At 46.6% G+C, this 24,433-nt stretch overlaps 1 protein-coding gene across 3 annotated transcripts in view; it reads right to left on the bottom strand.

Moving 5' to 3' along the window:
* The window catches only part of ITM2C (integral membrane protein 2C), a 281,272-nt gene that overhangs the window by 105,458 nt on the left and 151,381 nt on the right, over nucleotides 1–24,433 (bottom strand). The window lies entirely within an intron of this gene.

The raw sequence follows: 24,433 nt of genomic DNA, 5'->3' as shown, positions 1-24,433 counted from the left end.
TAAAATAAAGTTCATTGTTATTAGTGACGAAAATATAAAGGAAGGTTTGAGCGAAACTCATTTGCAAAACTATCCTCCCTACACCTTTCAAAGAATTTAGGGGCATATCAGCAACAGATGGTGAAAAATATTGCAAAGCGTGCTTAGCTCTTTTATATTTATCGCCGCCTAATGCTGGAATTTATCACAAGGATAAAGCATTATCAACAACGCATTTCTCCAGGGCAATAAATAATCCAGCAAAAGCGACCATATGCAGGAATATCACTGGAAATCCAGCGATATTCCCGCAGCGATAGGGGAATCTTGATGATAGGGATATGTGGGTTCAGCCACTGAATCCACCTCCCATGTCAAAGATAGGGTAGTCATGAAAAAAACAGACGTACAATACCGGCGATAACAGCGGTTAGCAGTGTTTTTAATATCGCTATGGGTGTACTGGGCCGTATTGTAAATACGGAGGACAGCTAGCGATCTTTTTCCATTCATTTTCGCAGGAAATGCCTACTTTGCATCTCATTAGAGATGCAAAGCGAGGCGTGAACAAAACGGGAGCTGAATCAAGGAAACATACGAAACTGTGTCCTTGTAAATTATGCGATATAATTATAGCCGCTTCTCACCCAAAAATGGACGCTAAAGCGGCGATAATTATTTTGCCAACCCTTGATGATATGCCCCAAAGATTTCACAGTGTTTTCCATGGATGAATTAATTCTGGAATCAAATTTAGCTCCCGTTTGCCCCAACAAATCAAACCACATTTTACTATAATTCATCCAGGGAATCAGGCGCCTTGAATCGAAAGCTATGCAATTTGAAATCAATCAGCGATTGAAGCTTGTCTCAAGCTTTGCCCAAATAGAAAACCATAAAAAAAAGTGGGTGAAATCTAATTACATCTTCCAAATAAGTAATCCGCAATTTAAAAAAAAATACCTAAAGACCGTTTCAATCGCCCTCTCAAACTGAAAGTGTGCTTGTCATCCCAGTTAAACGCACTTTCCAAGGACCCCGCAAATGCTTAAAGCTACACACTCTATCAACTTGAATATCTTTAACAAAATGAGGGTGGGTGTTCACTGACAGAGGACCACATACCTTAGTGAAGACTTTTGACAAGTTTGTTTGAAGGTACAAATCCTCCATAAAACCTGCAATCAAATCAAGGAGTGGTTTATTAAATCAGGCGGGATGCACTTTCGGAGGCTGTGGGGGCTGGAGGACTCCATCTCCCAGCAGACCGGCAGTCAGAGGATGGCTGCTATCATTCCTTCATGCCAGGAGGCGCATAAGTCCTGCTACAGGCGGCCGCTGCGTGAGACGCACTTCTGGAGGCTGTGTGGGCTAGAGGACTCCATCTCCCAGCGGGACAGGAGACAGAGGAGGGCCCCTGCCATTCTTTCTTGCCAGGAGGCGCATAAGTCCAGCTACAGGAGCCCGCTGCGTGGGACACGACACGTGCAGGTTACGCCTAGTCACGCCCAGGCCAAGACTGGGCCAAGAGCAGGCCTGTCTGCACCAGTCCACGCCTGGACGAGGCTGGGCTGGGCCGGGCCACCTCTCTATGCGACGAAGTAGGAATTAGTTATGCTGCCGTATTTCCACTGTTCAGCCCTCACTGTTTCCAGTTTATCTACTGTTTCTCTGGATGACATTGGACATCTGTTGTTGTCCCAACCAATGTTTCTATCCAGTCAAGCTCACCTAAAGGTTTATGCACGAGCCAGCCTGAGCCTCAAAGAGTAAACCAGGAGGGGTGTATAGGGCACTCACTACAGCATCTACAATTAAACACCAGCCTCTACAAAGTCACTGGCAGAGTCCGCTATTATCCTGTGTTAAACCCTATTGTCAGACCTGAGCAATGCAGACACAAATGCTCTCACCAGGAGAAGCACAGGCCCAGGAAATGTTAGACACTAACACTTTGATTACCCAATTCAGTGCAATTCTGGATCAAATATTGAGTCCCATCATAGCACGCTTGAATCTCATAGAAGGGCTCCTAACTGGATTTACTGATTTAGCCAAGGTCTCTAATATTGGAAATACCTCTTGTCCCACATTGCAGACCCAACTTAGTCATCATCAAATAAGATTGGACAGTGCCCTTACAGGGACGTTCCATACAAGTTGCTAGAACCCAGTTAAGCGTGGTCACTGTCTCAGAGGCTGGCTCTATAGGCACTACTACTCCAACTGAGGATATAGTAACTCAGAGGAGTAACCACAACGGGTTTTCTATAGGAGCTTTGGAGTTCCCAGTAAAGACATATTGAATTTACCACATGCATTTTACCCATTTGTGTGTTACTTGCTGGTGTTCCTCCCCTGGAGACGGGCTCAGTTGAATCCTGGGTGCAATTAAAGAACAAAACTACTTTGATACCAGGAATGCAGAAGAAATCATCATGGAGCGGAGGGTAGAATGGGTGGGCCTGGGACGTAAGGACATTTCAGGTTATTGTACAATGGTAAACTTTAGGCCCCCATTGCATGTATGTATTATTTTGGGACATAAAGAATTGTCACAACACACCAACTCACAGATTGTGTTGCTACTCCTCGGCTATTTTTTTTTAGCTTGTAGTACCACCATTTTCCCAGTGCTCCCTCCAGGGAAATGCACCCACTCGATTGCACAAATAAGTTTGAAGTACTTAGCAGCATAGAAGATGTCGAATGACTACCAGTGGCTGCGGCCATTGAGCAGTCTTTGCCCAGCTCACTGATTATTCCAACTGTAAGGGTTGCTAATCTCACTATCGCCTCTCCTCCTGCTAAAAGCACGCTGATAAGAATTGTGAGTTGGAACATGGCTGGGCTCCATTGTAAGCTATGCCTGCCTGACTGGCTGTTATTTATCAAACGCTATGGCATTGCCATGTTACGGGAAACGTGGTAGGTTAGGCCTTCTCTTATTGATGGGTTTCAATGTTGCAGTATCCCAGCTACCAAATTGCGATGTGGTCGAGAAGCTGGTGGGTTGGCAGTGTGTGTGAATATAGCTCTAAGTGGTCACGTGGAGATTTTGGCTAGAATTAGCTTTCAAGTGAAACAATGGAGAGCCCATCTGAACCTTCACCTGGTTCATTTCTATAACAATGATTTTGTTAACATACCTAATTCTAAGTTTCTAGAGTTATCGTACTACCACACAAAGTTATCTGAAAAGGTTGTCACACAAGGTCATGCACTGTATTTTTGTCTTGCTGGTGACTGTAATGCTCCTCTCCCCCCAAGCCAAAACGCTTGAATCCCCCATGAAGGTGGGCTGGATTCTCGAAGCCTGGAGTTGGAGTCGATATTAACTTCCTTTGAATTGGTGGATACAATGGAAATTGCAGGGAAGAACATTATTGCCCTACCAACATGTAGAGGTAGAGGTGCATCTCCAGTGATAGATCACATATTTGTCACTAGGATCCTGGAGGAGGTTCTTATGTATGAATCTGTTGTTCCAACAACCTCTTGAGGTGGCCCTTGTATTGGTTCCTAGGAAAATGAATAAGAGAGAGATTGGGGCTTGTAACCTTCAACTGACCACGGACAACCTAGAGATGATATGGACAATGTGTGAACCTTCCTGAACTCTAGATGTAGTATTAAAAGAGAGAATATGAGGTTGTTGGAAGTCTGTTTGATGGAAGAGGACACTGCACACCAGATTATGGGTGCATTTAGTGATCTTTGTTGTAGTGTCAAAAGAACCATCCTTAAAACTGTTCGGCCCTTTATTATGTTACATCACTGGTTTAATCATGATTGTAGTGTGGCTAATCGGGATTTGGGAATAGCACTTGGGAAAAAGCAAAGCGATCAAGCACTTGTCACCATCTTGAGGAAGCAGTACAAGGCTGTCACAGCTAAACGATGGCAGGTAGTTGTATGTGAACAATGGGGGTCACTAGAGCCGGCAGCCCGTGCGAAAGATAGAAGGCATTTGCGGGCTCCCGTTTCGGATACAAGACGTAAAAATCAGTTAGTATCTTTGGTTCCTTTCATATTATCTGTGAAGTATGGGGAGCCCAATTTAGAACAGTTTATGCTGCCCCCCCAGCGGAGGATGCTTTTGATATCAATAGCAGGAAACTGGCAGATGTGAAGATAACTGTGGCTGATGTTGAAGAGGCCAACTCACAAAGTGTAGGGGGGAAAAGCACCCTGGTCTGACGGTGTTCCGATATATCTATTGAAACGTAACATTGATTTTTGGGCCAGTACTCTTCTGACTAACGTGTTTAGTAACGTTGTACATTCAGACTGGCCTGCTTCCTGGAGCACTCCAATTATCGTCCCTATATTTAAGTAAGGTAACAGAGATGACCCTAGATGCTAAAGGCCAATCTCACTGATCAACACCACTGTTACAATCTTAGGGCGTGTTATTTACAACAGAATTTAGGAGTGGTCTCAAGTGGAGCCTATCTTGCATTCTTTTCAATATGGGTTCCAAAAAAGATTGGGACAATCAAGCAATGTGTAAACCTGAATCTGGTAATAGGCAAATATACTGTTGCAAAGCAAATGCCCCTGTGTTTGTCTTTCATGGATTTAACTGCTGCTATTGATTGTGTCAGTCGACACATGTTGCTATTGTAGGGCCTGGATGTTCCCCATGTTCACTTTTAGGCATATTTGCACACAGACATGAGAGCTAGGGTCAGAATTAGCAACAATAGAGATGTAACTAATGATATAAATATTGGCAGGGGTGTTAGACAAGGGTGTGTGCTGGCCCCTCTTTTGTTTATTCTATATATATTAATGATTTGCACCCATTCTTATCAGGGGTTACCAGTGATGTTTCAGTAATTAACGGGGGGGGTCATCTACCCCCACTCTTATATGCAGATGATGCTGTGCTCATTTCTCGCCCACCAAAAGCACCTCGCCTGTTACTATTTGCCTTTGTTGAATATATGGCCAACCGTGATTTTTGCAACAATTTCTCGAAGTCACATATTATGGGGTGTGGCCCACGTTGCACCCAGCTCTCCACTCTGTTAGTGGGTCAAAATCGACTAACTTGTATTAATAGCTTCCCATACTTGGGAGTCATGTTCGCCGGTCCTGGTGCATGGATCCATGGTATTGTACATCGCCGACCCAGTTATCTAAGGCAATCGGCTCCCTTTTCTATTTTCCAATTGGCACCTTTGTTGCAGATCTATAAATCCCAATGTGTTCCCTTTGCAACGTATGGAGCTGAACTGTGGGGGATTTAAAAACTGCGAAGCCATAAAATATGAAGAAAATAGGTTTTGCAGACGGCTTCTTGCAGTACCGATCTCCACCCCTCACAATATCTGCCACAAAGAACTCAACCTGCAACATATAATTGACTAAATTAGAGTTAGATCCTTAATATTCTGGCTGTCAATCTGGATTAATGAGAAGGCATCTTTGACCACAGATATAATTCTCTATTGTCTGTCTTGTGGCAATGGCCTTCAAATCCCCTGGTTGGCATATATTGAAATAGAAATGGGTAGAATTGGTTTGCAGAGGGCTTTTGCAGAGCCAGATTTATGTTCCAGGTTTAATAAAAAAGGAAGTAGCTTCAGTTTTTTGTGACTATGCAAAGGGACTGCATTTCAGAAGCATGGAAGGGAAAACCCAGATTATGGCATATTTGTCTTTGAGAGTCCCAGATTGCCCCAGTGTTTACCTGTGGCAGTCACGTGGGAGATGGGAGCGCTCTTTGTTATTCAGGTTCAGAGCTGATACTGTTAAATAGTTACTGATTTCCCCTTGTCTTTCAGCTAAACCTTGCGGGTATTTTGTGCCCGTGCGATGGCAAAATAGGTCAATCAATGATACATTGTATGTTGTTTTGTACATTTTATGGATTTTATACTAGGTTGTTTTTAATTCCTCTGTTTAAAAAGAAGTACTATAATATTAGGCAGTTTAGAGACACATTTTTACTGGTTCTGCAATTATCTGACGCAGAAATTTGTTTACATGTAGGCTCATTCTTAAACCATTCTATAAGGGACAGTGGCAGCAGGTCCATGTGTTACAAAACTATCTCTGGTAGTTTACAGGCAGGTGGACAAAACATGGCATGCCCTACATATGTATAGCCAACCACTGTGTACTGAGCTCCAGAGACCTTTGCATAGTACTCCATGCAGTGGGGGGAATCAGGAGGGGTCAGTAATGTTGCAGGTGTCATGATCCACAGCCTCTAGAGAGATAATTGGTGCCTGCCCCTTTTTTCTACAAATCAATGTACTGATTGAGCTGATGGTGGAAGTGGGCAGCCCAAGAGGCGGGTATCATTAGCACAAAGATAGAGGTGGGCAGCACCATGAGGGAGTGGAAGTGGGCTGTGTCCAATCGAGGAAGGAGCGGGCCTCCTAAGAAAAATATAGGGCCCATGAAGATATTTTACTACAAATTTTGCACTGTGTGCCAATATTTCATTTTGCCTGCTGCAGTATTTTCTGAGTTCGGCCTCTGCAGTCTTTTCTGGTTTTGTAAGTAAGTCCAGTGGTGACTTGCTGCAAATTGTAACAGATTCACCACACTGGTCGGACACCGCAGAAGAAGTAGTTCACATTTATTTATTTATTTATCTTTGGATTTATAGAGCGCATAGCTGCCACAGCGACGAGGCGACCCATCGCTATCAGAAACCCCAAGGCCCAGAGTCAGTTAGTAAATGGCGACAGAGATGCTACTTACAGGGAAAAAGCCAGGTTTTGAAGGCCTTACAAAATGCCAAATGATTCGATATTACTCTCATGGAGAAAGGGAGAGAGTTCCAGAGTTTTGCGGCCAGGTAACCAAAGGAACGACCATCAGCCCTCGCTCTCCGGATGTGTAGAACACAGACCAAAGCAAGATCAGCAGAACACATGGTGTTTAAAATTCATTGGTTAGGGTAGTGGAAAGTTACAGTGTCTGCGATGTGGAAGTGTGTCCATGTGCACACTTCTGTGTACTTGTCGGACTAGGATTTTGCCACACACGTGCCCAGAGAAGGGCCAGGCCAGCTCCGGTTTTTATGAATGGTCAACTTAGTCATGGTTTCCGCACATCGCAAGAGACACTTGCAATTCAATCCTATCAAACACAATATAATCACTCAGTGAGCTGAAATCAGTCACTAGCCTCACCCTAATTCCCAACACTGGTTCTGGATTATGGGAAATTCAGTCATCCGGTGTTTAAATAGTAATTTAAATGGTGGTCATCTTGTTTACCTTAGTTTTGGAAGATCTGGTAAATCTGACACAGTGGCAGGGGTGCTGTCTCCATTAGGGCTCAGGGGCTGCGCCCCCCTGAATTTCCTTAGAATTTGCATAAAAACATATTAAAGTGATGGATGGATTTAAAGATACAATCATATCTCTAAATAAATCGATTTATTTAAGTCTGGACTGTCTGTTTCAGGCTACCTGCCCCACCTTGCTCTGAAGCAGGAGATGGAAGCCAAGCAGTAAATCAACTTTCTAAACTGTGGTGCACAGCGCGGGGCTTTTTGTTTTTGAGCTCTTCATTGCCATTGTGGTCTATAGTGGTGTGCACTCTGTAGTCCAGTGACACAATCAAGGTCATGGTTTCGGGCGTCAGACCCTTCATTCCTGCGTTATTTCAGACATCCGTCATTCACAGGCAAATGATCCCACCCTTTCGTCATACGTGGGATTGGATGCAAGCACGTCTGATTTGGTGCCTTGTTCTCAATAATGGTTAGTGTTTGCAGGCTATTGCTGTGTTAGTGATATTGTGCTGCGACCCCTCATCATGCTAACCTCCCCCACTGTGACACCCCAGGCCCTGACAGCAGGAGCTGCAGCATTTGTTCCCCGACAAAATAGATCCAAATATTGAGCAGGGTTTTTGTTCCCTTGGGAAGTTGATCCAAATATACGAGTCAAGCACAAAGTGAGAAATATATGCACACAGTGGACAGTTCTCTGATGTATGACATTAAAATGGGCTGTGTCTTCATGTCCCTGAGTTAAAACTGATGCCAAAAACATGGATTGATTTGCAAACAATGAATGGTAAAAACTTTGAGGCAATACATTTCAGTGATTTTGTTCCTCTCGTATTTCTCATACTTTACTTAATCTTGCATTCCCCAAGAGTTAGCTATTTTATAATGTTGTTGTTTATCTATATTTTTTCTGTGCATACTTCGAGGCTTCAATCAATCAATCAATCAATCAAGAAATTTGTATAGCGTGCTACTCACCCGGAGGGTCTCAAGGCGCTTGGGGGGGAGGGGTCCGCTACTGCTCGAACAGCCAGGCCTTGAGTTGCTTCCTGAAGGGGAGGTGGTCTTGGGTAAGACGGAGGTGGATGGGGAGGGAGTTCCAAGTCTTGGCTGCCAGGTAGGAGAAGGATCTTCCTCACATGGTGGCTCTTCGAATGCGTGGAACGGCGGCGAGGGCGTGGCTGGTCGATCGTAAATGGCGGATGGGAGTGTAGAAGGTCAGGCGATTAATGAGGTACCTGGGGCCCAGGTCGTGGAGGGCCTTGTGTGCGTGGGTGAGGAGTCAGAACGTGATTCTCTTGCTGACGGGTAGCCAGTGCAGGTCTCTCAGGTGTCCGGAGATGTGGCTGTGTCGGGGGATGTCCAGGATGAGTCGTGCGGAGGCGTTCTGGATGCGTTGGAGTCTTTTCTGCAGTTTGGCTGTGGTTCCGGTGTAGAGGGTGTTTCCGTAGTCCAGTCGACTGGTGACGAGAGCCTGGGTGACCGTCTTCCTGGTTTCGGTGGGGATCCATCGGAAGATCTTTCGGAGCATGCGTAGGATGTTGAAACATGATGATGAGACGGCGTTGACTTGTCTGGTCATCGAGAGGGAGGAGTCCAGGATGAAGCACAGGTTGCATGCGTGGTCCGTTGGTTTGGGTGCGCTGCCCAGGGCAGGGGGCCACCAGGAGTCGTCTCGGCAGAGGGCGATGATACAAGGATGAGGACTTCCGTCTTGTCTCAGTTCAGTTTCAGGCGGCTGTTCATCATCCACTCGGCTACGTCTTTCATCCCTTTGTGTAGGTTGGTTCAGGCGGTGGCTGGGTCATTGGTGAGGGAGAGGATCAGCTGGGTGTCGTCGGCTTAGGAGATGATGTTGAGGTTGTGTTGGCGTGAGATGGCTGCGAGGGGGCTCATGTAGACGTTGAAGAGGGTGGGGCTGAGTGATGATCCTTATGGTACGCCGCAGATGACTTCGGTGGCCTCGGATCTGAACGGGGGGAGGCGGACTCTCTGGGTTCTTCCGGCGAGGAACGAGATGATCCACTCCAGTGCCTTCTCTTGTATTCCGATGATGCTGAGGCGTTGTACTAGGGTGCGGTGACAGACAGTATCGAACGCTGCGGAGAGGTCCAGGAGGATGAGGGCCGCTGTTTCCCCGTTGTCGAGCAGGGCTCGGATGTCGTCAGTGGCTGCGATGAGGGTGGTCTCGGTGCTGTGGTTGGCTCGGAAGCCGGACTGCGAGTGGTCGAGGGATCCGTTCGTCTCGAGGAAGGCGGCAAGCTGTCTGTTGACGGTCTTCTCGATGACTTTGGCAGGAAAAGGGAGGAGCGAGATGGGGCGGTAGTTCTTGAGGTCGGTGGGGTCTGCTGATGGTTTTTTCAGGAGGTGCTGAGTTCGGCATGCTTCCAGCTCTCCGGGAAGGTGGCGTTGTTGAAGGAGCAGTTGATGATGTCCCGGAGTTGGGGTGCGATGACAGAGTCGCCCTTGTTGAAGACGTGATGGGGGCATGGGTCGGTTGGCGATCCGGAGTGGATGGTGTTCATCGTGTGGATGGTTTCTTCGGTGCTGACCGGGGTCCAGGCGCGGAGGGTGGTGGTGGGGGGCTTTGGTTCTGTGGTTGGGTGCGTGGTCTGTGCGCCGAAGCTGTTGTGTATGTCTGCGATCTTGCTGTGGAAGAACGAGGCGAGTGAGTCGCAAAGGTCTTGTGAGGGAGTGATGTCGTTGTTTCCGGCGCTGGGGTTGGAGAGCTCTTTGACGATGCTGAAGAGTTCCTTGCTGTTGTGTGCGTTGTTGTCTAGTCGATCGTTGAATGCTGTCTTCTTGGTGGTGTGGATCAGCTGGTGGTGTTTGCGGGTGGCGTGCTTGAGGGCTGTCATGTTGTCTGTAGTCGGGTTTTTTCTCCAGGCTTTCTCGAGGGTACGGCAGTTCTTCTTGGAGTTCTTGAGGTTGTCTTTGAACCAGGAGGCTTTCTTGCTGCGGGGCCTGCTGGGATGGTTCTTCAGGGGTATGAGGTTGTCAGTGCAGTTGGTGATCTACTGTGTGAGGTTGTTGGCTGCTTGGTTGGGGTCCGTTGATCTGGCGGGAGGGTTCTGGTTCAGTAGTGGTGAGCTGGTCGGTGGTGATCTTGTTCCAGCTCCTGCGGGGAACCTGTTGCGGGTGGTGGTGAGCCGTGGTCCTTCTGAAGCTGAAGTGGACGCAGCTGTGGTCTGTCCAGTGGAGTCCGGTGGAGTGGCTGAAGAAGATGTACTTGCTGGAGGAGAAGACTGGGTCAAGCGTGTGTCCGGCGTAGTGGGTGGGGGTGTTCACCAGTTGCTTGAGTCCGAGGTTGGCGAGGTTGTCCAGCAGGGTGGTGGTGTTGTTGTCGTTGTTCTCCAGGTGGAAGTTGAGGTCCCCTAGGAGGATGTAGTCAGCGGAGGGGAGGGCGTGTGGGCTGATGAAGTCTGTGATGTCTTCGCTGAATTGTGTGCGGGGTCCTGGGGGTCTGTAGATGAGGGTGCCTCTGAGTGTGGTCTTGGGGTCGGTGTGTATCTGGAAGTGAAGATGTTCGGCGGCTGTGAGGGTGTCGTCGGAGTTGGTCGTGATGCTGATGGTGTTCTTGTGGACGATGGCAATGCCTCCTCCTGTCTGGTTGATGCGGTCCCTCCGGGTGATCTTGTATCCGTCCGGGATGGCGATGGCGAAGTCGGGCGCTGAGGAGGCGTTCATCCAAGTTTCCGTGAGGAAGGCGACGTCTGGAGATGTGGTGTCGAGCAGGTTCCATAGTTCCACGGCGTGTAGGTGGACGGAGCGGGTGTTGAGCAGGATGCACTTCAGGTGGTTGCTGCTGGTGCTCGGCTTGGCGGGTGCGGTGCAGGTCCAGATGCAGGAGAACTTGCAGGATTTGCAGATGAAGGGTCCGTGGGTGCGTCCTGGGGTGGCTAGGTAGCAACCGGGTATCCGGCCGGTGTTGAGTGCGTTGAGGGTGGCGGCGTCGTAAATCCGGCGGGTGGGATGGCGTCTGCAGTGGCCAGGGGGTCTGGGGCTGGGCGCGGTCCAGGCGCAGACTGGCGTAGACGGGCTTGCCTTTGGCGTGTATTCGGCGCACCATTGGCGCACCCGCTGCGTGTGAACGCTGCGCTTACGTGCGGACTCTGCCATAAATGGAGAGTGGGGGGGCGGAGCGAGGGAGGAGCAGCTAGGAGGCGGGAGCGGGGTGGCGAGTGGGGAGGGGAGTGTTGCGGTGATGCTGGAGGGAACGGGGGTGGGGCCGCGGGGGAGCAGCGGCAGGGAGCGGGGAGCGGGATGGAGCAGCGGGAGAGAAACAGCGGTGGAGGCACACAAAAGCAATAAGGGGCACAACAGAGGACGAGAGAAATACAATTACTGGCACAATACAATTACTGGAAAAATACAATTACTGGCACAACGAGATCAGGGGCACAACAGTGAGGCAGGTACAAACGGGCAGCGGCGGCAGCAAACGGAGACCGGGCACACTAAGGATGGGCCACGCAGCGGGTGGAGCGACCGGCTCTGACCAGGTCAGGTCAGGTCACAGCTCCCCGCCTCGCGGACACCACCTTATGTATCCAGTGGGAGGGAGGAGCAGCTGTGAGGCGGGAGCGGGGTGAGGAGTGGGGAGGGGAGCGGTGCAGTGATGCTGGAGGGAACGGGGGTGGGGCTACGGCGGAGCAGCGGCAGGGAGCGGGGTGGAGCAGCGGGAGAGAAACGGCGGAGGAGGCACACAAAAGCAATCGGGCACAACAGAGGACGAGAGAAATACAATTACTGGCACAATACAATTACTGAAAAAATACAATTACTGGCACAACGAGATCAGGGGCACAACAGTGAGGCAGATACAAACGGGCAGCGGCAGCAGCAAACGGAGACTGGGCACACTAAGGATGGGCCACGCGGCGGGTGGAGCGACCGGCTCTGACCAGGTCAGGTCAGGTCACCTTGAGGCTTGAGCCAGGTGTTTATGAGGGGCTTTGATTGAGCGTGCAGGCGCTAATACTCAAGCCAAACAAAGGGCCTGTCAGTGGGTTGGCCTCTCTGCAGAGCACACCGAATGATGTTTATGCATTCCATTTGCAACAAAAATTCTGTGGATGTGTGTGAAGGGGGTATACAGATGTCAAAATATTTGCACGGCAAAAGTAAGAGAAACTAAAGTGCTTAGATTTGAGGGAGTGCAGTGTATGCTTGGGGCAGTGAAGTGACAGAGATGCGAGGGAGTGCATTCGGGGAAGAGTGAAAAGAGTATGTTGAAAAGGAAAGAGATGTGCAGATGGAAAAGTTATGCAGAAAAAAAAGAAGATGCATATCTTTAATAAAGCACAAATAACTGAAGGCCAAAACTCCTTCCACAGCCCTCAATGCTATTTAATTCACAGACTCACTATTTTAGAATTGAAACACTTCTAATGCTAATTATTTATGACAAATCATTGTTGTTACTCATGTATCTTAAACAGCTAACACCCATTGACAAAGCCAATCACAGTGACAGGTTTTAGGTGTAGGTCAGTTTTTGTGTAATTTATCTGTACACAATTACATCTCAGGGAGAAACCAAAATACTGGTCGGTTGGCACATTATGGGAATCACAGAAATGTACTTGACATTTTCCTTTAGAGAGAGTCCCTACTGTTTTTTTCCTCCCACTTAAAGACCTACCTGCACATGTTTCGTTATGACTGGTTGCAGCCAGCGGCTGTAGGTGCTTCCGGAAGCCTGGCGGTAAGAGCATTTATTTCGAAAGTTAATGCTGCATGCAGTGCATGACAGTGGGCGAGCATACATTTTAAAGGGCTAAATTTGTCACGCTGTAAATGTTATACATTACCTTAACTGCTAATCATATTAATGCAGTAAGATATGGGGTAGTTTTTCATGTGTTTAATATTGCAAGACTATACTTTCCCACCGCTTTATACGCCTTGCTTTATTGCTACATTCATTTGCTTGAAATGTACTATTTGACAGTCTTTTTATTATTTCATTCTTGGGAGAGGGACCCACCCTGAATATTCAGTTTAGCCACGAGAATATCACGGGCAGAGTAAATTTATGGTAAAGCAGATGCGGCTTTGAAGGGGGCACATTTATGTACTTTCTCCCCATTGTGCTGCAAAGTAGAAAAAAAATGTTGCAGTTTTAAACAGGCTGTGGCTCTGAGAAACATTATTTCACTGTAAAATTAACTATGCATATGTCAATAAAAGACTATGTAGAGAGCTTCAAAGGAATCACGGCTCATAGAACGGCTTTTCAGAATGCTGTCTTGCAAAAAACAGTACACTGTACATTTTTGTCTCTGAGTTCCTAGTCAAACGTTGGGGCCCTCAATTATAATGACAACTTATAATCAGGTGCCCATATTAGGAACTATCAGTTTTATGACACTGGGGTATTGGCCTGCTGCCAGTGTCCGAACCCTCAGTTATATTACATCTGGGGTGCTGGCCTGCTTTCGTCATCTGTTGCTTTGCAGAGCGAGTGTAGGAGAACGATTTTACTACTGTTCCAGTCTTGCTAATACGTGGGACGGTGGCCAGTGAGAGTTGGGCTGAACAGAAGTGTCTTTTTGGTGTATGGAAGGAGAGGTGGCTGTTCAGGTATGCTGGTCTTGTTTGGGAAGGGCCATGTGTGCATGGATGATGAGCTTTAAGGTTCTCCTTCTTTCGACTGGTAGCCAGTGGAGATTGTGTCGGTGTTGGGTGATGTGACTACGACTGGGGATTTCAAGGATCAGTCTGGCTGCGGAGTTCTGGACAGTCTGGTGTTTGCGAAGGAGTTTCTTGTTGATTCCGAGCATAGAGAGCATTACCGTAGTCCAGTCTGCTGCTGATGAGTGCATGCATGACAGTTTTTTTAGATTCGGTTGGGATCCATCTGAAGGTCTTTTGAAGCATGCGCAGAGTGTTAAAGCAGGTCCAGGAGACAGCGTTGATCTGGCTGTTCATTGTGAGTGATGAGTCTAGTGTGATGCAGAGGTTTTGTTCATGGTCCATCGGCGTGGGGGGATTTCTAAGGGTGGAGGGCTACCAGGAGTCATTCCATACTTAGGAGGTAGAGACAGAAATGAGGACCTCTGCCTTTTCTGAGTTTGGGTTTCAGGCAGCTGTTCTTCATCCAGGTGGCAAAAAATGTTAGCCCTTCCTTTGAAATTGTGTCTGGAGATGTTGGGTTCGTTGGTGAGGGACAAACTTGAGTACCTGGTTCCTGACGATGGTTGCGAGGAGGGCCATTTAGATATTGAACAGAGTGGGGAGCCTTGGGACAGTTTGTCTCTGACGGTTCTGAATGGTAGGGAGAGAGTCTGACCCGCTGAGTTCTGCCGGTGAGGAAGGAGCGGATCCAGTCAAGGGCCTTGCTGTGGATGCTAGGGTTGTGGAGTCTGGTGGCTAGGGTGTGTTAGGAGATGGTGTCAAATACAGCCAAGAGATCCAGGAGGCTGAGAGTTGCTGTTTTGTCCTGGTCGAGGAGGGAGCAGATGCCATCAGTGGCGGCAAGTAGGGCTGTCTCGGTGCTGTGATTGTTTCAGTATCTGGATTGGAAGGTGTTCAGGACGTTGTTAGATTCACTTAAGTCTGCTAGCTGGGTGTTGACTGTCTTTACGATGAGTTTGGTTGTGAAGGGAAGCAGGGAGATGCACCTGAAGTTCTTGAGGTCCGTCGGGTCAGCAGAGGGTTTCTTCATGAGGGGGTTGACTTTGGCGTGTTTCCAGTCTTTGGGGAAGGTGGCAGTCTCGAGTAAGCAGTTGATCATCTGACATAGTTCGGGTGTGATGGCAGAAGCAGCTCTGTGGAAGATGTGGTGTGTGGTCAGGGGTCTTGGCAGGGTGGGATGTCGGTGGTTTTGCTGCAGGGTTTGGCAAATTCTTTGATGATGGAGAAGAGGTATTTGGTGTTGTGTGCATGGGTGAGGATTCTGACTTTGAGGGATTTCTTCCTTGTGGATTTGACGAGTTGGTGGTTTGCAGTGGTGGCTGTTTCTGAAGTTTTGTTGTTCCTCCATGTCTTTTTGAGTAGTCTGTAGGAGCGTCTGGATTCTTGGAGTGCAGGGGTGAACTATCTTGTTTTCTTGATTTGTCTTCCAGTGGCTTTCTTGAGGAGGGCGAGAATGTCGGCGCATTTCATCATTCAATGGTGGAGGTTGCGTGCTGCGAAGTTTGCATCTGACATAGTCGGTGGTGGGGTGCTGACGAGGGGGGAGATGAGCGCTGGTCTTTGGTAACTTTGTTTCAGCTTCTGCGGGGGAGGTGGTGGGTGTGATTGTGTATGGTTGGCTTTTTGAAGGAGGAGCAGTGATCTGTCCAGAGGAGTCTAGTTGTGTGGCTGTAGGAGACGCTGTTTCCTCTGGTGAAGACGGGGTCAAGTGCATGTCCTGCTGTGTGCATTTCGGTGGTGACTAGTGGTTTCAGTCCCATGCTCCAAAAAGTCCCATTACCTCCTTGTTAGAAACTGGGTTCCTGGTTGACTGGGGTGTAAGCCCTGGTCAAGCAGTAACCACAATCCTAGTCAGGTAAGGCACCAGCAATCCTCAAATTGGCATGTGCTCCAACTCTGGTAGCTTGACACAGAGCAGTCAGGTTGAACTTGAAGGTAATAAATAAAGTATTTGTGCAACACTTCAAACAGTAACAACAGTGAAAACACCACACAAAAAGATCCTACACCAGTTTAGAAAAATAAAGTATATTTTAATAAATAAAACAAGATCAAAACATAAAAAATCCAATTAGGGAAACCGGGGATAATGAATTTTAAAGATTGAAGTCAAAATAATGGCAAAAAGCACAAAGCTGTGGTTGGGGGGCGCACAACGGGTTAACTCTGATTTAGATTGTCCTTCTTTAAAGGTTGGGTGCTTTAATTTCAATCCCGATCACACCGTGATTAAAACCGGTCACTCATCTCACCAACCTTACCCGCATGCTACGGTAATCACACCCCATGACACAAACTCACTCTTAGTGCTATATCTTCTACTTTTGTTCACAGAAGCTCCCTGACGAAGGGTATACCACCCGAAATGCATTGGAGCCGTTTCAAAAATGCATAACATGTAAAACATGAATAAGATGTCTCACATCATGAAATCAATGATGACACATGAATAAATTGTGACAACTATCTTTATTGTGGAAGCTTGCTTGTTCGAGCACCAAAGGTGTGCACAAAACACAGGGATGTCACCAAGGTAATATGGTGACACATTAACCGCAAAAAGCACAAAGCACCAACAAGGGATATCTGTTCACCCTGGACCCGGACAAAGTCACCAGTTCAGGCTCACCATGATGGAGATGGGCCAGCTCCAGAGACCAGGTTAGGCCTGCTGAACAAAGTACATAAAATCCTGGTTGTGGAGCGTTGCATGGATCTGAGGCAAGAAGCGTCAGGCAGTCGAACCGATGCGTCGGTTCCAAGATGAGGCGAGACTGCAGTGCAAGGTCCTGTGCTTAGTCATTGAGGATCCCATCTACAGGGGCTTGCGATGTGAAGTCCGGGCATCGAGGAAATGGCATGCAGCTGGGGAGATGGGTTGTTCCAATGAGCTGCGAGTCTGCAATACAGAAGCCATCATTGTTGAGCTGCAGTTGACAAGAGGTGAGAGGCCCTGGGTTGGGGATGTGCTGCGTCATTGGTGATGTGTCGGTTCTGAAGATGCATCGGGCACTGCAGATCCCAGTCCACACAACAGTAGCGATGTGTCTGGTCTGCTCGAGGATGTTCCGCTCAGGAGAAGAGATGCATCGGTTTTGCTGGTAAGCACCGTAGGCCCACTTCCAAGAGTCCAGGACTGGGGTGGCAACACTTGGCAGGGTAGATATACAGATGGCAGAGTCCAGGTGCAGATGCAAGGATGTTAGAAGCCTGTAAACTCTCTGAGAATTCAGATCAGGATTCTAGCCAACTAGTCCTTGCAGTCACTCTGAGTTATGGGTTCAGAGAGGCAGGTTCAGTGATTCTCACCTAGGCAAGATGACAGCAGGCAGCAGGTTACCCTGGAAAAGCAGGAGTCCAGCTGAGTTGCCGTCCAGCAGACTGGGAGTCCTGTCAGCAGCACAGCGGTCCTTCTTCCTGGCAGAGTAGCCGTGGGTCCAGAAGTGTACTGAAGTGTTGCTGTCTCTGGTCCAGTTCTTATACCCAATGGTTCGTTTAAAGTGGGGACTTCAAAGAGATACCTATGAAATGCACAGATGGCCTCCCTTCCTGTCTTGCCTCCAGACTCACTACAGGGGAATATACAGCCCTTTGTGTGTGGACAGGGCACAGCCTATTCAGGTGAAAGTGAGGCTTTCCAGCTTCTGTCTCCCATCCTGTCAGGATGGCCCATCAGGTCATACCTAATCATTGTGTGTTGCTGTCTAGGTGAAATACACAAAGCCCATCTATCACCTCCCCCAGACATGTGATCAGAGACAGGCTGCAGGCAATAAATGGCTAAGGCAAGAGCATTCTCACTTTCTAAAAGAGTCATTTTCAGAATTGTAATATAAAATCTGACAACATAAAATAGGATTTTAAATTAGGATTTCAGACATAAACCAGTGATATCTTCCTATTCAGAACTATGCTTCTAAAATGTTATAATGTAATCACAATGTTAGCATGTGAGAGATTTAGGCCTTGAAGAAGTGAAAAAAATATTTAAGAGTTTTTCACTACCAGGGCATGTAAAGGTTAAAATTGCGTGCTTTTAAAATTCATTGCACCATGCCCTATAAACTGCTCAGGGCCTACCCTAGGGGTGACCTTTAGGTATTAAAAGGAAAGGCTTGGGCCTGACAAATGGTTTAACTTGATAGGTCCAATGGGTAGTTATCAACTGCTCACACAGGCTCTGCAATGACACATCTGAGATGTTTTTAAAAGGCTACTAAAGTGGGTGGCATAATCAGTGCTGCAGACCCACTAGTAGCATTTAATTTGCAAGCCCTGGGAATATGTAGAGCACTTTACTAGGAACGTATAAGTAAATTAAATATGCCAATTGTGGGTAATCCATTGTTACAATGTTTTAGGGAAAAAGCACCAGCACCTTAGCACTGGTCAGCAGTGGTAAAGTGTGCAGAATCATAAGGCCAGCAAAAATGAAGTCAGCAAAAATAGGAGGTTTAAAGGCGCAAAACATTAGAGGAATTCACCCCATCAATGCCAGGCCTGACACTCCTCCTCTGTCTTCCTTCTCCCAGTCTTTACTGGGTGAGATGGCTTCTCCACATACAGAATGGTTTACATATCTAAACGGGTTAGCTACTGTTAGAAATTTGATTGCTGGTTGTGTACGCTGTCCAAGCAGCAACCACAATCGTAGTCAGGGTAAGTTACAAATACACCCTAAATTAGCCTGTGCTCACCCCCTAGTAGCTTGGCACAGAGCAGTCAAGCTTATCATAAGAGGCAATGTGTGAAGTATTTGTGGAACACTTTGAACAGTAAAATAGTGAAAACAGCACACACAAATATACCACACCTAGCAGTAGAGCATAATTTATGCAACAAAACAAGACCACAACAACAAAAATCCAATAATTTGAACTAGTTATGAATTTTCTAAGAATATTTTTAAATATAGTGCTTAAAAACATAATTGCCAACCGGAGATTTCTGGTCACACTTCACCAGTACAAAGTCAATAGTTTAGGCCAACCGTGATGGAGCGCAGGCCGACTACAGGGTCCAGCTTCGAACCACTGCAAAGTGCCTAAGTTGTACCTTTGACGCAGCTGCGATGCGAAAAGCAAAGAGGCATCATCCTACAGCCACAGGCTGTAAGCGATGCATCATCGTTGAGTTGCATAAGTCGAGGATGCATCTGAAATAGAGGCAATTAGCCGCACAGTCATTGAAACAATGTACTGGATCCTTGCAATGTGTCGCCGTTAAAGGAGAAGCACCGGATCCAAGAGGCACAACTTCGTGGATGCATGGGTTTTGTGTGTTGCAGCACTTTATACCCACTTCTGAGGGCTCAGGACTGGGTTGGTACCAAGTGACAGGGCAAAACTCTCAGATGGCAGAGTCCAGGTGCTGTTTATGAAGACATTGGAAGTTTTTTGTATCCCTGAGACTTCAAACAGGAGGCAAGCAGACAAGCCCTTGGAGTTACTCTGGGTGCAAATGGTGAAAGTCCAGTCCTTCTCACCCAGGCAAGGTGAGCAACAGGCAGGTCAGCATAGCATAAAAATAGTTCTTCCAGAGCAGCAGTACAGCAGAGTGGCAGTCATTCAACAGCACACCAGTCCTCCTTCCTGGCATAGTGTTCACTGGTCCAGAGTGTACTGTCTTGGTCAGAAGTCCAAAACTCATAGCCAGTGGTGCCTTTGAAGTGGGGGAGATTTCACTAAGAGGCTTTGAAGTGCACAGAGATCCTTACTTCCAGCCCTAACTCCAGACTCATTACAGGGGGTTAACCAGTCCTTTGTGTGTGGACAGGACACAGCCTATTCAGATGTAAATTTCAGGCTATGCCCAGGTTCTTCCTCTCATCCTGCCCATGATGGTCCATCAGGATGTGGATAGCCCATCAGTCACACCTCTGCTTCCTTTGTGTGTGGCTTTCTAGAGGGACTGCACAAGGTCCAGCTGTCACACACCCTATGCGTGTATTGGAGACAGATAACAGGCACACAGAGATAAGAGCAGAAAAATGTAATCTTTCTAAAAGTGCCATTTTGAAAATTCTAATGATAAATTTGGCTTTACCATTAAAGAGAATTTATCATTACAATTCCACTAAACATGACAGCTCTATTGCCTTCCAATTAGGAATTACAAAGAATTACAACGAATTACAAAGACTCCATAATGTTAATCTACAGGAGGGAAGGCCTCACAGTAGTGAAAAACTAGTTTGGATTTTCTCACACTACCAGGACATGTTTTAATTACATAGCACCCTGTCCTATGGGCTACCTATGGCCTACCTTAGGGGTGACTTACATGTAATAAAAGGTGAGTTTAAAGCTTGGCAAGGGGCTTTATATGCTAAGTTGAAATGGCAGTGTAAACTGCCCACCTGTGCTGTGGCAGGCCTGAGATATGTTTTACAAGGCAACTTAAGTGGGTGGCACAATCAGTGCCGCAGACCCAGTGAGGCCCTGGGCACATGTAGTGCACTTTATAAGGGACCTATAGGTAAATTAAATATGCCAAATGTGGATAAGTCAAGTCAAGCAAGCTTTATTCGACAATTGTCATAAAAGCATGTTGCATATATAAAAAGTACATGTATAAACTTTTAGTAATAAAACCAATTAAAAATCAGATTATAAAATTTCATGAATAAATAGATAAAATCATTACATAAACAGTGCAAATGTGCAAAATGTTACTATTAACAAAAATACTTAGCCTACGACATTAACTAATGTATTATTCTTTCAAGAGTCGGGCTCTAATCGTCCATGCCCATCCTAGGAATTTCGCCACAGCTATGTACACAGACATATTAGGACTGGTGCGAATGGGTCTAACTGCAATCATTCCTTTCCTTGTTCCCAATGACCTACACATCGGTTTTAACCACTTTCGTCTCAGCGCCGCATACAATGGGCACACAAACAAAAGATGGACAATGGTTTCAGGAACATCTGAGCAGGCTGGACAAGCCACCTTACCCCCACTAGACCATCTATTAGAGAATGCCCTGACAGGTAGGCTTCCCACTCTTAGCTGAAAGTAGAGCTTGCGGTCAAGGGGCTTTGTAATGACATCCCAGAATTCCTCAAGTTTGGGACAATCTTTGATTTCTAAGAATAGACCTACAAGAGATTGTGAAGGAGTAGTACTAAAAATCTTTGTAGCCACCAAGTTCCAGTACAGGGTCTTAAATATCTTCTTCGGTGGGAACCTGGCGTGTAATGGATCCTCCCACAATTCACCTAGGCCTAACTCAATCAAAAGATTTTGAATATGTCCCAGCCATTTAACTTTCCGGGAACCGTCACTATTGATCACATCCAACAGCCCTCTGGTGTATGTTTCCAGTTCCGGTGTGGTCCAGATTTGCCGCCAATATAAAATTGGGCGCAAGGATGCAATTAGAGCTATTGGTGTTATGCCCAGGTCATAAAACAAAGGATTCAATGGGGTGCTTTGTGGTAACCTTATTAATTTTCTAAGAAATGTATTTTCAGAGACATTCATCCCCTTTAACTTTTCATTTCCCCACATTTCCACACCATACAGAGTAGAACTAACTAGCTTGCCATTGTAAACTGATAATACCGGACTTATCGGTCTAGTCAAAGACCTAGAATGCTCTAAGGTCAGAGCTCCTGAAAGTTGTCGATGCTTCAGGGTAGCCAGATCAATCTGCTGCCTCCAGGACAAGTCCTGTTGAATGCAGATGCCCAGATAGCTGAATGCCTGTACCTTCTCGAGGGTTTGATTGATAAGTCAATCAAACCCTGTTTAGGTAGAAAGCATATGCACTTTAGCACTGGTTCGCAGTGGTAAAGTGCCCTGAGTTCTATAACCAGCAATAACATATCAGCAAAATTGGAGGCAAGCAGGCATAACGTTTGGGGGACGACCAACCTAAGGCTGAGAGGTCTAAAAACTACAAACATGGCTGAATTCCTCTACCTGCTCAGAATTTACATCAAGGAAGTCTGAAAATATCTGTTCCTGCTTTTTCGGTTTAGTTTGTGCAGATGGTGCCTATTGTTATCTAAGTAAGTTACTTTGCTGTTAATATGTTTTGTTTATGAGCTTCGATCTATCGAGCTCAATCAGGTTATTGATGAAACCTACCCTTTGGTTATTGATACCTCTGAGTGGGCCAATCTGATTGGAGTACCGACCAGTGTTTGCCTTCTTTAAGGGTCCGGCTGTGAGACAGCATTCTGAGGACCTGCTTACAGGGCCTGTATGAAGGTAGTTGCCTTGCCTTTCCAGTATGTGCATTCTACTTGTGAGCCAGGCAAGCTGGGCCCCAGCCTTGTGTACAGAGTGGTGGTCTTTTGAGATTAGCGAGTAGCGCAATGACCTAGTTGCCTGGAAACACTTCAACCAGGTAGTGACTGGCAACCGGGGCCACTTAAAAACAGAGCGCCTGTTGAACTCTGGTGTTTTTTGCATAGCAAACCATCTTTAATATTGGAGCATTATGAAGGGCAAAGCATCTGCTAAGAGGCATTTTATTGATTATGAGCCGGTGACTGAGGCATAGACTGTTTCTGCCTATGGTGATAAAATGTAGTGAAGGCTGATTTTGCACTCACAGATATCGGGGTGGGTGAAATAGTCTGTTCTGCCTGCAGAATTTTGGTGACTTTGCATTACACTTGTTAAGCAGAGTTCTGGCCAAATTCTTCCAATTGCTGTGGTGGATCCAGAATGGTAAGTTGGCAAGGGGGGGGGCAAGATTCAGCATCTCCTGGTGTGTTTTCCATTTGCTAGGAGGCTATCCGTTGAGATTTTTCTGAGGATGGTTGCGACTGTATGCAGTCAGAAGGCTGCCAGGCAGCGAAATCAAAGCAAGTAGCAGCGCAATATAGCACACCGCGTGGTGCCATTCACACTGATTTTTCAGCCCGGAACGTACTACCAGCGATAAATCACAATGCTAGCAGTGCTACATCCTTATTTTGGATGTTGGTGGAACTCTGCAAATTCTCATGGAGTTTTTATTTAACTCCACTGAATTCCGCTGAGTCACATTCTGCGAATTCCACCCACCCCTATTTAGAAAGAAGCCTCACCAAAAGCGCCATGTTTGGGTTAGCCTCCTGATGATTCCATGCTTGAAGGTAATGAGGATGAAGAATGCCTTTAACTTCAGAAACTTCAATGAAGGTTTTAATCTTTTAGTCAATATTAAAGGAGGTGACCTGAGAGCTACTACTAAATTCTGGAGTCAGAAAGGTCATTATGTACGTTTGGAGTAATGTGGAGAAACAACATTCTTAAAGATTTATTTCTAACCACTGTCTCCTGCACAAGTTCTCATATGAATTTCCAATTGTGGTAAAAGTGGATTTTTTAATGGCAAGTTTGTCTTCCCAGGATATTATCATTTCAAAGGAAGCAACCCCATCAGATTCTGTAAATAAGAAGTTCGTGGATGCAGTCAAAGTGTGTATGCAGACTCAAGTGTTTCTTTCAGGACCAGTATGATGTATATGAACTATACCAGTGTTTCCCCAACTTTGTAGAACCATGACCCACTTTTTAGAACAATAAACGTTCACCCACCTAGCTTTAATGGAGATGAGGCAGAGTAATTTTTAATGTAATCAAAGCATAGTGTGGTAGTGCATTGTCATTGAATGACAGCAAATGTTCTATTTAAATGGCCACAACATTTTCACAGACATAGTTTTTCTGATAAAACTATACAACACCAGGGGCGGCCGAAGGCATGTGCAAGCTGTGCACCTGCACAGGGCCACCAAACCCCAGGGGCCACCATGCCAATATACATCCTTAATGTAATAATACTCTGAGGATGGATACATATTTGCGTGGCGGCCCCTGGCAGGGATTTGGCAGCCTCCGGCTCTGTTCCACTTCCAAACACCCTCACCCCACCCCCCACCCCTCTTCACTGGCCTCCGCGCTCCGCCCCGCCCGGAGCTCCTCTTCCGGGGTCCTCTACCTTCACTCCCTGCCCAGGGCCGCCATGAGCCTAGAGCCGCCTCTGACAACACACAAATGATAACGTGTGAAATTCGTATTTCTGTGAATATTTATCATTTGTGCATCACCAAGTAAGTGCCTTGATTTGTTTGGATCCTATTAAAATGTCTGTTTCCAGCACACTTCAGAATTACAAAAAAAAATACTTCATTTTTGATTTTCTTGATGCATACAGTTCATTTATAGATATTTATATTTCATTGCATATCGAAAAAAACAACATCCTTCATTGTTAACTTCCTGCACAAAATAAATCCTCTGAGGCTTTTACTTTTTCTACGTGTGCTGCAGAAAGCAGCACACGTAGAAAGAGGAAAAAACTAGGAAAATAAAGATATTTCTCATTGTTACGCTTTCTCAGGGAAGACATTCTGACGCATTCTTAGGTCTTCTACTCATGGTAAATCTGAAAAAGCACCAAACTCCATGGGTGGGTGCATGGGTCCATCCATGGAACTTCTCTCTGGGGCAGAGTAACTCAGGACAGCAACTAGTACTGCATTGCATTACTCCAGACATGCCAAGCCACTCAGGGCAGGCAAGGTGGCCTTACAAGGATTGGTAAATTTC

Source organism: Lissotriton vulgaris, chromosome 11 (assembly GCF_964263255.1).
Source record: "Lissotriton vulgaris chromosome 11, aLisVul1.2, whole genome shotgun sequence".
In the NCBI taxonomy this organism is placed as follows: Eukaryota; Metazoa; Chordata; class Amphibia; order Caudata; family Salamandridae; genus Lissotriton; species Lissotriton vulgaris.
This window is presented reverse-complemented; position numbering and strand designations above follow the sequence as displayed.